At 38.0% G+C, this 15,577-nt stretch overlaps 1 protein-coding gene across 2 annotated transcripts in view; it reads right to left on the minus strand.

Annotated features, from left to right (window-relative positions):
- LOC145671155 (uncharacterized) overlaps positions 1-8,099 on the minus strand; it is a 119,074-nt gene extending 110,975 nt beyond the window's left edge. For both annotated transcript variants that reach the window (XM_081739990.1, XM_081739989.1), the window contains exon 1: positions 7,785-8,099. The gene's annotated coding sequence lies outside the window, so the exon portion shown is untranslated. The remainder of the gene's footprint in view (positions 1-7,784) is intronic.
- Positions 8,100-15,577: the final 7,478 nt, after the last annotated feature.

Below are 15,577 nucleotides of genomic sequence, written 5' to 3' on the forward strand. Positions count from 1 at the left end.
ATGCGACCACTATCCTCTTACTTCCTCGTATATGACTCTTCTCGGTGACCTTATCTGGATTACTTTTAAGCGGAAGATCAAATTTGCTTAAGAAAGGAATAATATCCAAAAAGTTTCCATGATCTATAGCCGTGTCTTTCAGTTTATAGGCTGCTACATTTCCTCTGTAAATGAGCCCTCTTTTACCAATGAGTTTCTGCACTTTGACAACTCGATACATTACCTGTCTGTTTTTTTTCAATCTTATACTGCCGTTGTTTTACCTGTTCATGAGGAAGTAGTTTCTTAACATGAAGTAGTACGTTTTGTCGCGGATTAAATATCCGAAATGTTTTAATTAGTCCATGACAGGTTGTAATTTATATAAGTGGTACGTTTTGTCGTGGAATAAATATCAGAAATGCTTTAATTAATCCATGATAGGTTGTCATTTATGACAGGTCGTCAAAAGTGGTACGTTTTGTCGCGAAAATTCAAGTGGTACGTTTTGTCGCTGGTACGTTTTGTCGGGACACCGGGTAAATTATCCCTAGCGAATTTTTAAAAATGACAAATGAGTTATACCATATTATTTAGATTATTAATGAAATATTTATTTATGAAGAATGAATAAAATAGCTTGAGTCATTTTTGAGAAATGCGTCCGGAAAAAGCTCTCCCCCGAAAGTAAACTACCCCTTCTGGATTTTTCAATACAAATGAATTATACCATATTGTCAGGTTAGTAATGAAACATTTATTTATGAAATAAGTAGTCACCTGAGTCGTTTTTGAGAGAATCGTCCAAGAAATTTTCTCCTCCAAGAGTAAACTACCCCTTCTGCATTTTTCACAGAGAAACAATTAATACCGTAGTATGGGGTCGCTACTGAAACATTAATGTATGAAATATGAACAAAATTGTTAGAACCGTCTTTTAGAAAATAGCAATTTTAGATTTTCACCCTTCAGTAAACTACCCTCAATTTTAGGGATAGGAAGAACATTCGATACGCCCTGGAGAATTTGTGTAAAATTTGGTACGGACATATTGAACGATATGGTCTCTAGACGAATTAACACATTTACATCGGGACAAACAGACGGACGAACGAACATACATCCAAAAATCACTTTTGGAGTTTGTAGGAGGCATAAAATATGTAAATCATTTGAAATCACGAAAAAATGAAATGAAATCTTTAAGTTTTACGTCCCACGGTTATGCAGGCTAGGCTAAAGGAGACGGTGATGATGAGAGATGAGTGAAATGGTGGAATGAAGAAAGTGGGAGGAAACGGGAGAACCCCGAGAAAACACACAAGCACGATGTTGTCCAACACAAACTTACTTGGCTGGAGATCGAACCCGGGACCCCACGCACCAGAGGTAAGCGCTCTGCCACTGAGCCACTATGCCCCCCGTTAAAATCTCGAATTCGATTTTTTCACGATGCCATACTTTCTTTTCTCCTATCGTCGCTTGAAAGTAATATATATATATATATATATATATATATATATATATATATATATATATATATATATATATATATATATATATATATATATATTTAAAGAGAAAGTTAATATACAACAATGTGAAATCATACGAGGGTCACTACGAAAGTTTTGAGATACGCATTGTTGTGGCACGGTATTTGAATACCAACAATTGCGTTCGGTAGTGATATCCAGAGCGAAGAAGCGAAGCAAGTTTCAACTCGCCTCGCTTATCGGCGTGGCCGTATCGCCTTCACTTGTTTGTTGATGTGAGCAGTATTCGGCTGTCTAGAATGGAGCTCGAAAGGGAACATTTTCGGGCAATGATCCTTTACGATTTCAAAAGTGGTTTGAACGAGACACAAAGCCTTGACCGTTTGCAAGGGTTATTTGGAGACCTTGCTCCTTCCCGTGCTAAATTTTTCTGTGGTTTGGTGAATTCAGAAGAGGCCGGGCATCGCTTAAAGATGAAGAGAGAGCTGGACGTCCGGCAACAGCTGTGTCAGATGAAAACATTGGAACAAATGATTCGAGAAATTCTCGAACAACTTTCAAGGACATTGAATCTACAGTGAACATTGGATCGCCAGCAGTAACAAAAATTCTTCATGATCATCTTCGGCTCAGGAAGGTTTCATCTCGTTGGGTGCCTCACACTTTAACTGAACAGCAGAAGCGCATGCGTGTGGAATGGTGTGAAGAAATGCTTACAAGATTTGACGGAGGCAATTCTCGACGCGTCTCTGACATTGTTACTGGTGATGAGACAGGGATCTATCAATTTGACCCTGAAAATAAACACCAGTCTACAGTTTGGATCTTTCCAGACGAAAATCCACCCACAAAAGGGAAGCGACCGCGAAGTGTGGGGAAGAAGATGGTCGCAACTTTCTTCTCCAAATCTGGCCATGTTGCAACTGTTCCACTTGAAGAACAAAGGACTGTTACTGCTCAGTGGTACACCACTGTTTGCCTAGCAAAAGTATTCCAGAAGCTTCGGGAATGGCGTCCAAGAACTAGATTGCGTGGGATCCTTCTTTATCATGACAACGCGTCCGCACACACGGCCAAAATCACAATTCAGTTTTTAGAATCTACGGAGGTCAAACTTATGACTCATCCGCCGTATAGCCCTGACCTGGCCCCGTGTGATTTTTTTCTGTTCCCCAGGATCAAAGATCGCATGCGTGGGAAGAGATTTTGCAGCCCTGAAGAAGCTGCAGTGGCTTACGAGAATGAACTTTCAACACTTGAAGAAAAAGACTGGCAACACTGCTCCAAAAGTGGTTTTCGAGAATGCAAAAGTGTGTACAGTGTAATGGTGAATACTTTGAGAAAATGTAAATGTTAAATTGATTTTAAGTATGTAAGTTATTTCACATCTCAAAACTTTCGTAGTGACCAGGGGCGGATCCAGGATATGATCAAGGAGGGGGCTAAACCATATTTTGCCGTTTTATCCAGTATAAAGCAGGATTTAAGCTTATTTTATCCAGTGTATACCTCAGCGTCAAGGGGGGGGGGGTATAGCCTCCCTTGGATCTGCCACTGGTAGTGACCCTCGTATGTAACTGATCTATCACCTATTTTACTGTAGCAAATGTCAAGTTTCGATCAAAAGTTAAATCAAATTTAAACCTAAAGATGATTTTCAGTAATATTTTACTTACCAAAGGAAATAAGTCTAATGTTTGAAAATTAAATTTTAAAGTTTTATGTCCCACGGTTGTGCCCTGTGGAATAAAAGAAATTGAAAGTGCATCAGTAAGAAAAAAATGGGAGAATAAAAACACACGGAAGGGATTGGAAGAACGTATGTACTTTGGGGTGAACCCCAAACTCACCAACAGTATGTTGTTCTCCTCAAACTCACATGGCCTGGAATCGCACCACAGGTGAGTGCTCTATCGAAGTAAAAACAAACCATGATGCAAATTTGAATAGATAGGTAACACGATAACCAAACGATTTTCTGATATATATTTTTTAAACTATTCGATTTTGAATCACTATAATAAATAGTTTTTTTTAGGGCTTTCCGATTCCCCTACATTTTCGAAAACTGTTAAAGCTAATAGGACTATCTTAATTAGTGATAACGGAAACTGAACCGATAATTACATTATTTACCTTCATTTACATTGGACACCGAGATTTCCAGAACGAAAGTGACTGAACTATCTTTTGATTCTTGCTTTTGATAACGTATCTTGCTCCAACAACAGGACAAATTTCTTGGTGGGCCTGCTCTGTATTCCTCTCTTTATCAAAATAAAATGTTAAAATGTAGCGCAGTTTTGCGGGAAGTTCATTCATCTTCATGGCGCAATATCTTCCATCTGGTTATAAGAATTCCAACACTTGTTGCATATCTACTATCTTCAGGTATCAGCTATCAAACGACGTTAAGCCTGTCCGTCTGCGACTAATACATCCTGAGATCTGGGACATTTACGTCATCTCGAGAGCCAAAGACTCAATACTTTTTGAGACTACCTGATTATTTAAGATGCTATGTTTATATGTTTTGTGGGCAATTCATTTCGACAGTGAGGTATTGGAAACCACATGCTCTAGAAACGTGCTGTTTTTGCTAGTCGATTCAAAATTTTGAGTAAATTTGCCAGTTCTCGTTGGTTTTCTATTCAACGTTTTAGGGGTCATTTTGAGCCCATAACATAAACACTGTCGCTAGGTCTTGCTTAAGATAGCCTTGTGTATAGCGGGTTGACGGACATTTCAGGCGTTTTGCTTTAGTTTAAAAGGCAAAACCTGCTGCATGCTGGTAATTTCGAAGATCCCTCCCTACAGTGTCTGATTTCATGAATATTATAGTTGAAAATGCTTGCATCTATAACAATCCACTCCCTTTGTAAGTCCTCCCGTCCTTCACTTGCGTTTGTACAGGGACATGCACGGACATAATGAGGAATTGGAAAGGAGATTGATGCTGATATCAGAATGATGCGATGTGTATGTACACACCGAAAATTCAATTTGAAATATGTAAAAATAAAACATAATTTTTCGAAATTTAACTGTCTGTTTAATTCTTGGAAGCAAGAATTATTTTAATATTAAACTTTATTTTCAGCAGCAATGAAGAGCTGGGCATGTCAATAATATATATTTAAAAGAATGAAAGATGTTTCCTTTCATACCTAAATGTCGTCTTAAGGATTTAAACAAGCATAATTCTAGTTCTGTGAGGAATAGGACAAGAATTAAAAATATATTTACAATATATTCTACAATATTATTATCGTTTAAAGAAAAGAAAATATTCAAAGTAAGACATACAACAATCGATACATGTTGATGTTCATGCGTAGTTTTTGATATAATGGGAAAATACGAATCTGTAAACCTAAGAATTATACAGTACAAGAATCATATCACTTATTGAGGTAAAACTGATACTGAAATACATTCTCACTGAGATTTTCATTCTGACATTACCAAGACGATGGTACATGGTATGGTTAATTAAATAAAAACCTAAAATTATCATTAACCCTTAAATTTTAATTCCAGTTTAACTATTGATAGAAGTGGATCTGAAAAGGTAGGAGGACAAATGACGTTACGCCGGCCCCCATGCTTATCTTTGCCCATTGTAATTTTAGGAAGTGGAGGGACGAAATACACATTTTCTGGAAGAGGAGGAACGGCGTTCTCCCGCGTTCCCCTTCACTTTTATCCCTGAGCTTTACTAAGATAGTATCCAAATAAACGACATACAGCCAATAGAACACATGGCTGAAGAAAATGTGCTTGAAAATAAATAGTTTTGTGTAACTTTGGAAGAAATTAATGAAAAAAAATATAGTGGCGCTGAAATTTCAGACGTTCGTCATTAATAATAATTTATAGTGTTTTATTTTGTTGGAAAAAAAATATTTACTTATGTATTGTATATGTAGCAAAATATAGTGAACTCTCTCTTAAGTGTCCTCTCTTTAACTGCCCATCTTTCCAGAAATGTCATTTTTCATTACCAGCTGTCTGTGTGTTCCACAATAATAAACATACCCGCAACAATAATAGAATACATTCCTGTACTTCATTCAGTATTGCAGGCTCAATTCAGGGGTATAGAAGAAAAAAACCTGCTAAATCCATTTTTCAATTTTGTCAGAAGACGAAACAAAAGTGACTCCCTTATGTTTCAGAATTGTTTTCTTTAGTGGTCACTACTTAACGCAGATGAGTGAGATCAATAACTGAAGAAAAACAATTATTCAACAATTCTGAAACATAAGGGAATCACTTTTGTTTCGTCTCCTGACAAAATTGAAAAATGGATTTAGCAGGTTTTGCTTCTATACCCCTGAATTGTATTTTTTCTTTTCAGTTTTGTGAAATTAAATCTTTAAATTCTACGTCCCACGGTTATGCTGGTTAGGCTAAAGGAGACGGATATGAGAAATGAAGGAATTGAATTGGTGGAGTGAAACGGAAGAACCCCGAGAAAACTCACGCACACGGTGTTTGTCCACCACAAAGTTCACTTTACGCTAACTGGGATCGAAACAAGGACTCCATGCGCCATAGGTGAACGCTTTATCATTGAGCCACCGTGGCCCCTTTTCAATTTTGTGTTTTTCTGCAATTAATAAACATACACCGTAAATAAGTGTGTGGTTTGTGTGATAGTGTAGCGTACTTTATTCAATATACAGTATTTCGTTCACTTGAGTGTTGGAGTAGCTTGTGGTCGAAGATTTTGATTTTGATAAGTAAAATTTACTGAAATATAATCCTTTAAGACTTGTTTTAACCATTGCAGAAATGCTATACAATTTAGCGGCTATAAAGTGGTGATTTTCATTTAAACAACTTTTTTTTTTTTTTTTTTTTTCGTTATCTGACCAAGCCCGGCCTCATAATGATCGGTTAACGGGAGGTCAACTGTACACTGTCAACTAACAGATTGTTGTTTACTTTCTTCTAACGAGAAACACATAAATACACACACACATCCATACACACAAACATGCGCTTTACGCATTACTACTTCTAAAGTTCAAGAGTTTCTTGGAAAGGGACAGGCCTGTATTTACGTACGAGGCGTAGGACCAGACTCAGGGCGATTAATTTTCTTAGTATAATTGCAGGTATTGTTGAATCAATTAACTGTACTAGGAAACCTGTTGACAATACTGTGTTGTATTTTCTGTAGATTAGTATTAATGATTCTTCCTTTTGTTTTATATTCTAGAGACATGGTCTATCTTTTATTATTTTGTTGTTGTTGTTTTCGCTTACATATATATAACTGAATACGAAGACGAGGGGGCGTAATATTTCCTTGGGTCCAAGGGTGGGAAATGTCTAAATACTGACTTGTCCAAGACACAGTCGGAATTAAAGAATTAATCATCTGCATCAATTGAGACAAGCTGTTTTTTCTTCGCTCAATTGCATTTTGAATTCTAAAAGACCGTGTCTGACCCCCCCCCCCTGCAAAAAATCTTGAGGCTCATCTTAAACTTACAATTGACCAAGTTCTTCAGGGTACTGCAGTTAAAGAGACCGAGAGTGACATAGATGAACAGACTGTCATTCTTAAGCATTGCTTTGTTATTATTGCAATATGTACTTATACAATAGAACTTACTTTACAGTCACAAAATAAATAAATAAATAAATTTACGATATTGATAAACAAAATTTGATTGGTATGAAATAGGTATAAATAATAATAATAATAAACAGACATAAAAATAAGATACTTATAATAATATTCGCGTTCCATTATTTATGTATGTTAAAAGTAAATTTAAAGTAAAGCATAATAAAACATTTGCAAAACTTTAAAGTAAAATTATCAACAAAAATAAAGCATAATATGGATTGTTCTAATGAGAAGTATGACTTGAATATTTAATTAGGATTTACCTAACAGTGCCATAATTAACACACTAAAGGAGAAACATGATGATAATAGCAATAATTGTAAGATAGGTTTATATATTGCTTTCTGGTATCCTTGTAGCAGTTACAAGCGATTCACTTAATTTTCCAACTGGAAGGAAGTTGTTCTTCATTCTTGTTTTAAGTTTACTTGTGTACTAAAACAGAAGTATTTTTATTCAGACACATTTGTTTATTGTGGCTTAGTTTACTTAGTGACAAACATAAAGCTTTGCACCAAGAAAAGGGAAATTATCTAATAAGCTTCAGGAAGATTTCATAAAACCGCCAGTAAACAGTCAACATTCCAAGCTCAAAAATGAACACCAAAAGAGAAAAAATTTGAAATAAGGATCGATTTTTCCCCCATATATTTTTTTTACTTACCTTAGGATTTACACCTGCAAACGAATTAATGCAATCCTCGTCCGATAATCTACAACACATTTTTTTTGCTCCCAAAATAATTATCACCTACATATTGCAAAAGAAAATTCCATTAGGAAAGGTCACTGCAGTACACCAATTTTAGCAGTGTGCACTAACACTGTTATCTACGTTTAACACATGTAGAATGTAAGCTTGCCCTTTAGCCAATCAGAACTGCAGAAAACGCGAAGTCTGGCTCCCTCGTAACAGAGCGAATGAATCAATACGTACCGGCCGTCGAACTACAGAGCAGCGACAAAACACTGTTGGCTGCATGCAGTCGATCGGTGGTTTGTTACTGGGTATCACTTTCCTTCCCGTTATGTTACATACAAATCGATAGATGATGAAAGAAAAGGCAAGGGAGATGTAATCCTTTTATGTAATTAATTATGTAATAAACATTCGAACAGCAATAAATATCTCTTTAAAGTTTACTACCCTACTTGCTTTTCATTGCAAGAAGAGCACATTGAAAACGGGAGATAATATTCATCCGTACTTATGGCCTATAGTCATTGCCTGATAAATGAATGTGTATGTAACTGAACATCAATTACCAGAGATTTACGAACACAATACGTATATATGTATAGACAGAAAGGGCTAAGGGTCTGATTCCTAAAATTTCGATAAGTCTCTTTTTGGTTAAAAAAAAAATCTATTATATTTCAGTCAAAAATTTTCTTGTAGGTCTTATATTTGGAGAACTACATATAGTGTAGCCAAACCCAAACTATCACTTAACTCACTATGTGCTGCTTATTCCGTAAAAAAAAAAAATACGAAAACTCGATTTAGGGGCCGTTCAAAAGTTTTGTGGCCCCTGATCCAAAAACTAATTATTGGCCAGGATCGCAATCTTTCCTTCTTTGTTAAACTAGTAATACACTTACGATGTATAGACACTGAAAATCAAATTTAATGTTAAAGTTTTTGTTAAGAGAGGTTTGCATTTCACTATTTGCTCCAACGACCATTAATTAGTAATTCTGAAAAGAGTTCGGTGAAAAATGAAATGAAAAATTTCAATTTAAAGTCCCACTATTATGACATTTAGACTAAGGGAGACGGATGAGTAAGGCAAGTGAATGATGATGGAAAATAGGCGCAATAAGAACATGGAAGTACCGTTTAAAAATCCACAAATGAGTTCGGTGAAAGAACATGTATCCAAATTGGCGTTTGAGTTTTCTGTTTTTATCTTCTGCAACACCGAGGTCATGAAGGACAAGGCATCCTGTGAATGTGGACTCTGTACAGGGGTGTCCATTCCCCAAGCACCTGTGCGCAAACACCCACATTTACCATTCTCTACTTTGGTTGTGCCATTTTCAATCGGTCAAAAAGGTGTAACAGCCTTTTCAGCCCAGCCTTCCTGAGTAAGACTTCCTGAGTTTCCCTCATGCCTCATCCAGGCAAATGCCGTGATGGTACCTAACATAATAGTTCCATCCCGCTTCCTTCCTTCCCCATTCCTTTCTTCCTCTCCAGTTCCCCGGGGAGTGTGATCGCCGAGAGACGACATTCCTCATATGTATGATGGACTAACATGGCCATAGATGCCGAAAACCCAGAAATCTAATTCCTAATCCTAATCGTAGTGGTTGTGTGGTTAGCTTACGCGCTTACGGAAATGCCTGTTATCGCTCTTGTTTATACCTGTTATCGCTTGTTTTATTGCCTGAGTAACACAATTCCTGCACTTCTTCCACCAGGTGCTCCTTTTTGATCTTCATTTTTCTTGTTGTTTATCGTCTGCTCCACCTCATAGCTTTTGTTTTGCTCTTATTAATTTTCATGTTGAATTTGCCATTAAGTGCCTATTAAATATATATATATAATTTAGACCTGTCTCCAATTTTTTCTCACTGTCTTCCAATATTATGATATCGTTCGCAAATCTAAGTGTGTATATTTTATGCCCATGTAAGTTATTCCTGTGCTGTGAATCAGCCTTATTTCCTTTAATAATAATAATAATAATAATAATAATAATAATAATAATAATAATAATAATAATAATAATAATAATAATAATAATAATAATAATAATAATAATAATATAATGTATTTTCTCGGACAATATCTGGTCCAGAAAAATTCCCGTCTCCCTAATTTTCCTGTAATGGCCATGGCCCATGTTGGCCCATACGTAAGTACTGTTCTGCCCTTACTTCCACACCACCAGTGAGCTACTTCGGCCTGTCTGGAATGGGAATACTCTTTGCTTTCTTATTTTATTACTAGCTAATATTCCCAAGTATCACAGCGGGTAATATTTTGCGCCCCCTCCGAACCTACAATTCTTTTGCACATGAACGAAGAAATATTGACTCCGTTGCTCAGCTATGGATCCAGAAGAGGTTTCGCTCCTCGTTAAGGGAAAATATAAATCTTCTTGTGCTACTTCAACGAGATGAGCTGAGCTAAAGTATTTTTGTGTCAATATATAGGCTACTAGACCGATAATCTGATCTCAGTCTATTGATAGTAAAAAAAAAAAAAAAAAAACATATCCTCGTAAAGAATATTGAATATTGTTATGTTAGGTAAGAAAAAGTGATAGGCACGGTGTCGTGTCGATGAAAATACGAGAACGTTCAGGAGATACAGATGGTGATCAGAAAAATGGAAACACCTAAACGAAATTGCAACTTACCAGATTAATATGGTGTCGGGCCACCTTTCGCCTTCAGAACACCTTGATGCGACGTGGGATGGAGGCATAGAGGTCGTGAATGGTAGCAAGTGTAATTTTACACTATTCCTCGTGCAGGGCATCGGCCAGTTCTGTGAGAGAGGATGGAGGTGGAAATAGTCGCCGGAGTCGTGTTTCCAAGACGGACCACAGATGTTCAATTATGTTGAGATCTGGGGATTGGGCGGGCCAGGGGAGGTGTTGAACTTCATCCCGATGTTCCTCAAACCACGTTGCAACAACGCCAGTTGTGTGAATGGGTGCATTATCATACTGGAAGATGCCGTCATTGTCCGGGAACAACATCCGGACCATAAGATGCAAGTGGTCTCATAAAATTGCGACATAATTGTTGGCAGTGATTCGTCCGCTAAGTGTGACCACAGGACCCAATGAAAATCATGATATAGCGGCCCACGGCATCACCGAGCCGCCTCCATGTTTCACAGTTGGGCGGAGACACTGCAGATCATAAGCTTTTTTGGGCGTTCTCCACACATAAACACTGCCCGTGGTTGGGAATAGGGTGAAGGATGACTCATCCGACAATATCACACGTTTCCTGTCCTCAGCGGTCCAAGTTGCATGGTCGCGGCACCATTTGCGGCGTGCGAAAGCGTTATGGTCCTGATGCGCGGTTTGGCCCGTGCAACACGACCCCGTAAGTTCATGTCATGTAATTCGCGGCGGACTGTGATTGTCGAAACAGGGTGGGGGAGGTGCTGAGTTCCTCCGTCACTTTCTCCGTAGTGGCACGACGGTTCTGCGTGACAATGCGCTTTAATACCCGGCGTGACCTGTCACTCATGATTTTCTTCCGCCCACTGTTCCGCTTCGCCGATGTGGTTTTCCCGTGTGTTGTGTAGGCCTTCATCACCTTCGACACTGTCCCACGCGACACACCTAACACAGTAGCCACTGCCGTCACACTCACTCCACATAACCGCGCACCAACAATTTGCCCTCTTTGAAACTCTGAGAGGTCTCCCATTTTACACTACCTCCGTCTGCTGCAGTCACTGGACACTGCTGTTCCACTGCGCCTGACGTAGTATGGAGACCGACCTAACACACCATCACCAGTGGTCCGGCACTGCGGGCGCCACGACACCACTGCCAACCCATACATGTAACGTCTTGCCAACTACAAGTGTTTCCATTTTTCTGATCACCATCTGTATATATCATGTGTTGTTTCACACCAATGCATTGCCGTGATGTCATTGCCGATGCTCGGTTCCTCCCATCCTTGCACATGTGCAATTGACTCAGTAGCAGTGGCGAATCCAGAAGAGGCGCGGAAAGAGCGCGCCTTCCCCTGAAGGAAAGATTATTTCAACGAGCCAAAAAAAAAAAAATGAAGTGAAATCACTTATTAACAACTTTTACTTGAGTGGATAATGGCCAAATATTTTCTTCAAGTTACAATGGTTGCATTATCCAAGAAAAAGTAAGCAAAGAAGTGCAGCGATCACAGAATGATTAGCCTTATTTCCCACACTGGAAAAATTACTGCACACATACTGAACAGGCGGCTGAAAAGTAAGACAGAAGAGGAATCTTTGAGTTTTACGTCCCACGGTTATGCCGGTTAGGCTAAAGGAGACGGAGATCATAATAAATGAAGGAATTAGTGGAATGAAGAAAGTGGGAGTAAACGGGAGAACTCCGAGAAAACCCACGAGCACGGTATTTGTCCACCACAAAGTCCACACGATGCGAGCTGGGATCGAACCAGGAACTCCAAGCACCGGAGGTGAACGCTCTATCACTGAGCCAGTTCAAAGATACAAAACGACAAAAGTTCTTCTGCTAGTACAAACTAGCCAATATTCCCAAGGTTTGCAGGAAGTAATAATTTGCTCCCCTTCTGAACTTTCCATCCGTTTGTGCAGCGATGGATCTAGAAGGGGTTGCACATTTCCTTCAAGGGAAAATATAATCTTTTGTGTTTATTCAACAACATGAGCAGGAGCATTTTGTCTGTCAATATATTAGAAAAATAATCCGCTCTCAGACTATTGTTAAACAAACTAGCTAAAATCCCAAAATATTACAACGGGTAATATTTTGCATCCCTTCCGAACCTACCATCTTTTTGTACAAAAATAAAGAGGACGAAGGTTTAATATACTTGAGAAAATATAAGAATTATTCGAGACGTTTTTGTGATTATACTGTCCGTCATCCCTGGCACCAAAATGAGCATAAAACTTCCCAGACTGACCATAGTCACATGTTTAGAAGTTAAAAGTCGTTGGCTTCAAATGGAATTACACAGACTCTTCTGACAAGCTGCAGAATGAAAGTTATAAGTCAGTACGCTACGCAAAGACAGTTAATACCAGTTACTCCTTTCAAAAATTTTTGGCGCACCTCTTGTTTCCACAGGAACATGTAACTAAAAACACTTTCTGTAAGTAACTGAACAGACCTTCTTCTAGAAGATTTTGTCCTCGGACCGCACTGGGACACATACTAGTCGCTAAGGGGCGTATCTTGCACAAGAGTGACATATAGTAGCGGTTTAATTTATCTTAGCTCCGGCGTGCGGAAGGGGAGTTGGTCAACTCCGAGGAACCTCAGGTTATGTGCCAGGAGGAAACACTACAGCTGGACAATTTAATAAAAACTATCTGACTTAAACAACACCTTATTCAGGCAATAAGCGTTCCCAAGTACTCGAAACAAAATATATAATAGTGGCACGGTGGCTCAGTGGCAGAACGCTCACTCAGGGGGGTGATTTGGAAGAGAGCAGAGGGGCAATCAAATAATACACATAATTTATACAATTGCAGGTTAACCCTTTTAAATAGCGACTTTTTAAGGTAAATTATAGACTTTCAGTCAACCAGTTACAGCATCATTCCTATTTATCCTGGGATCATGGTTCATACCCCATTCTCTTCAGAATAGAGCAGTCTTTCAAATGGTGCCATTCACATTTCCCTATCATGACTCTGAGCTGGGAAAGTTTGAGAAAATCAGGATTTTTAAAATTCTTTTTCAAATTTTGAGTCCCTCTGGATATTTCGTGTGTTGACACACAGATCTCAAAATCAACTGAAAAAATACTAATGGGTGTACTAAATGTGTGTAAAAAATTTCAAGCTTCTATGTTGAATAGTACGGTCGGGGAAAATGTTTACCAATGAGCACCACAATGCCAAAGATCACTCAAAAAGATCCGGATGTAATATAAAAATTTCCTGAGACATCCCTATTTAGCGTAGGATCATGGCTTGCATCTCATTTTCTTCAGAATAGAACAGATTTTCAAACGGTACCATTCACATGTCTCCATCCTCTATTTGAGGCGGGAAAAACGTGAAAAATAGGATATTTTTGTTAAAAATATCGTTTTTAAAAAAGTTTTTTGGCCCTCTAGATCTTCCTGTGTTAACACAGAGATCTGAAACAAATCTGAAAACTACTAAGGGGTACGCGGAATGTGTGTGTGCAAAATTTCACTAAGTGCAAAAGTAAACATTATTTTGTTTCAAGTTATGACATCATCGTTCCCTATGTCTCGAAGCAGAAGGTCTATAATGCCTCCAGGCTTGAAAAAAGTAATAAAAAGCTTTAGTAGTACTTTTTTAAACTGAGTAATGAAGACACTACCCTACTGTGTAAAAATACACGATAAAATTTACAGAACGTGAAACTCTTGTGTCTGTGGAGAATTTCCATCCCAGAAGCAAAATATGAAATGACCTATGGTGCGAGGGATCCCTGGCCACGTGAGTTTTGGTGGATGGCATCGTGTGTTTTCTTGGGGTTCTCCCAAGGGCGCCGATCCTGGGGGCCCGGGCCCCCAAAGCTCATGTGGGCCCTCTATTGTATTTATGAATATACAATTTTTGGCATAATTTGAATGCAATTTGTCTTAAAATCCTTATATGTATATCTTCCGCATCTGAATGTCCCCCCCCCCCCAATTTACAGAGAAATCGGTGCCCTTAGGTTCTCCCATCTTCTTATTTCACAATTTTTCATAATTATTCGCTTTAGTTAATCATTCGTCTCCTACAATCAATAAGAGCATAATCGTTGGATGTGAACCTGCAAGATTTCATTTTCATTTCATCGGTCCTAGAAGTATGCGCATGATAAAGCAAATGAATGATGATGGAAGAATTACGAGTGACACTAATTTGGAGAAAACGGGACAATACTCGATCAAACACATAGATTACGATATTGTCTGCCAACTCATTTGGTGTGGAACGGTTGCGCCAGAGATGAACAGCATACTATGGAGTATGAGTGAGTCTCCTTTGTTGAAAACAGAGATTATAATGATCTGATATCCCGCTATTAACTGGGTATTTTACAAGATCATAAAGTTATATTATTTCAACATTAATTATACTTTATGTTACAGTTTGTACCATTGTCTTTCACAGTCGCAGTTGCGTGATATGTTAAGTTCATATTGTTAATCGTTAATACACACAGATAAGTATTATTTTCACACCATATATTATAACAATCAAAAGTCAACGATTTATTTGCAATAAAAAGACATTTCCATCCATAATTAAATTGTATTTTTAAAGTGATAATGAAAACACTTTCCAAGGGCAATCCAGAGATTGCTTATTTTTTAAATATTTTGTTTTTTAATTGTGTATCTTTGTACGCTACTAAGACTGTAAAAAGGAGTCATTCTCCGCATAACTTAAAGCGACCAAGATGGTGTAAAAGTACGATAGTATGTAACTGGATAAATTCACCATTACATTATAGATTTTAAAGAAAAAAAATCTTCGAATATTTGTTGTGTGCTAAATCTGAGGAGGGAATCAAATTCACCCTTTCATTCTTGACAGATTTTAACCTCAATATATAAAGATGATTGGGAAGCCTCCAAGTAAATAATATTCCATATTACTATATGGAGTAATATTTATATGGGGTAAAAGTCGAATTGAAAAGGTATGGGGACGCATGGCGCCACGCCGGTTCCCGTGCCTATCTTGCCCATTGTAATATATTAGGAAGTAGGGGACGCCATAGATATTTTTGGAAGTGGAGGAACGGCATC

This window comes from Thermobia domestica, chromosome 15 (assembly GCF_964235325.1).
Source record: "Thermobia domestica chromosome 15, izTheDome1.hap1.1, whole genome shotgun sequence".
NCBI lineage: Eukaryota > Metazoa > Arthropoda > Insecta > Zygentoma > Lepismatidae > Thermobia > Thermobia domestica.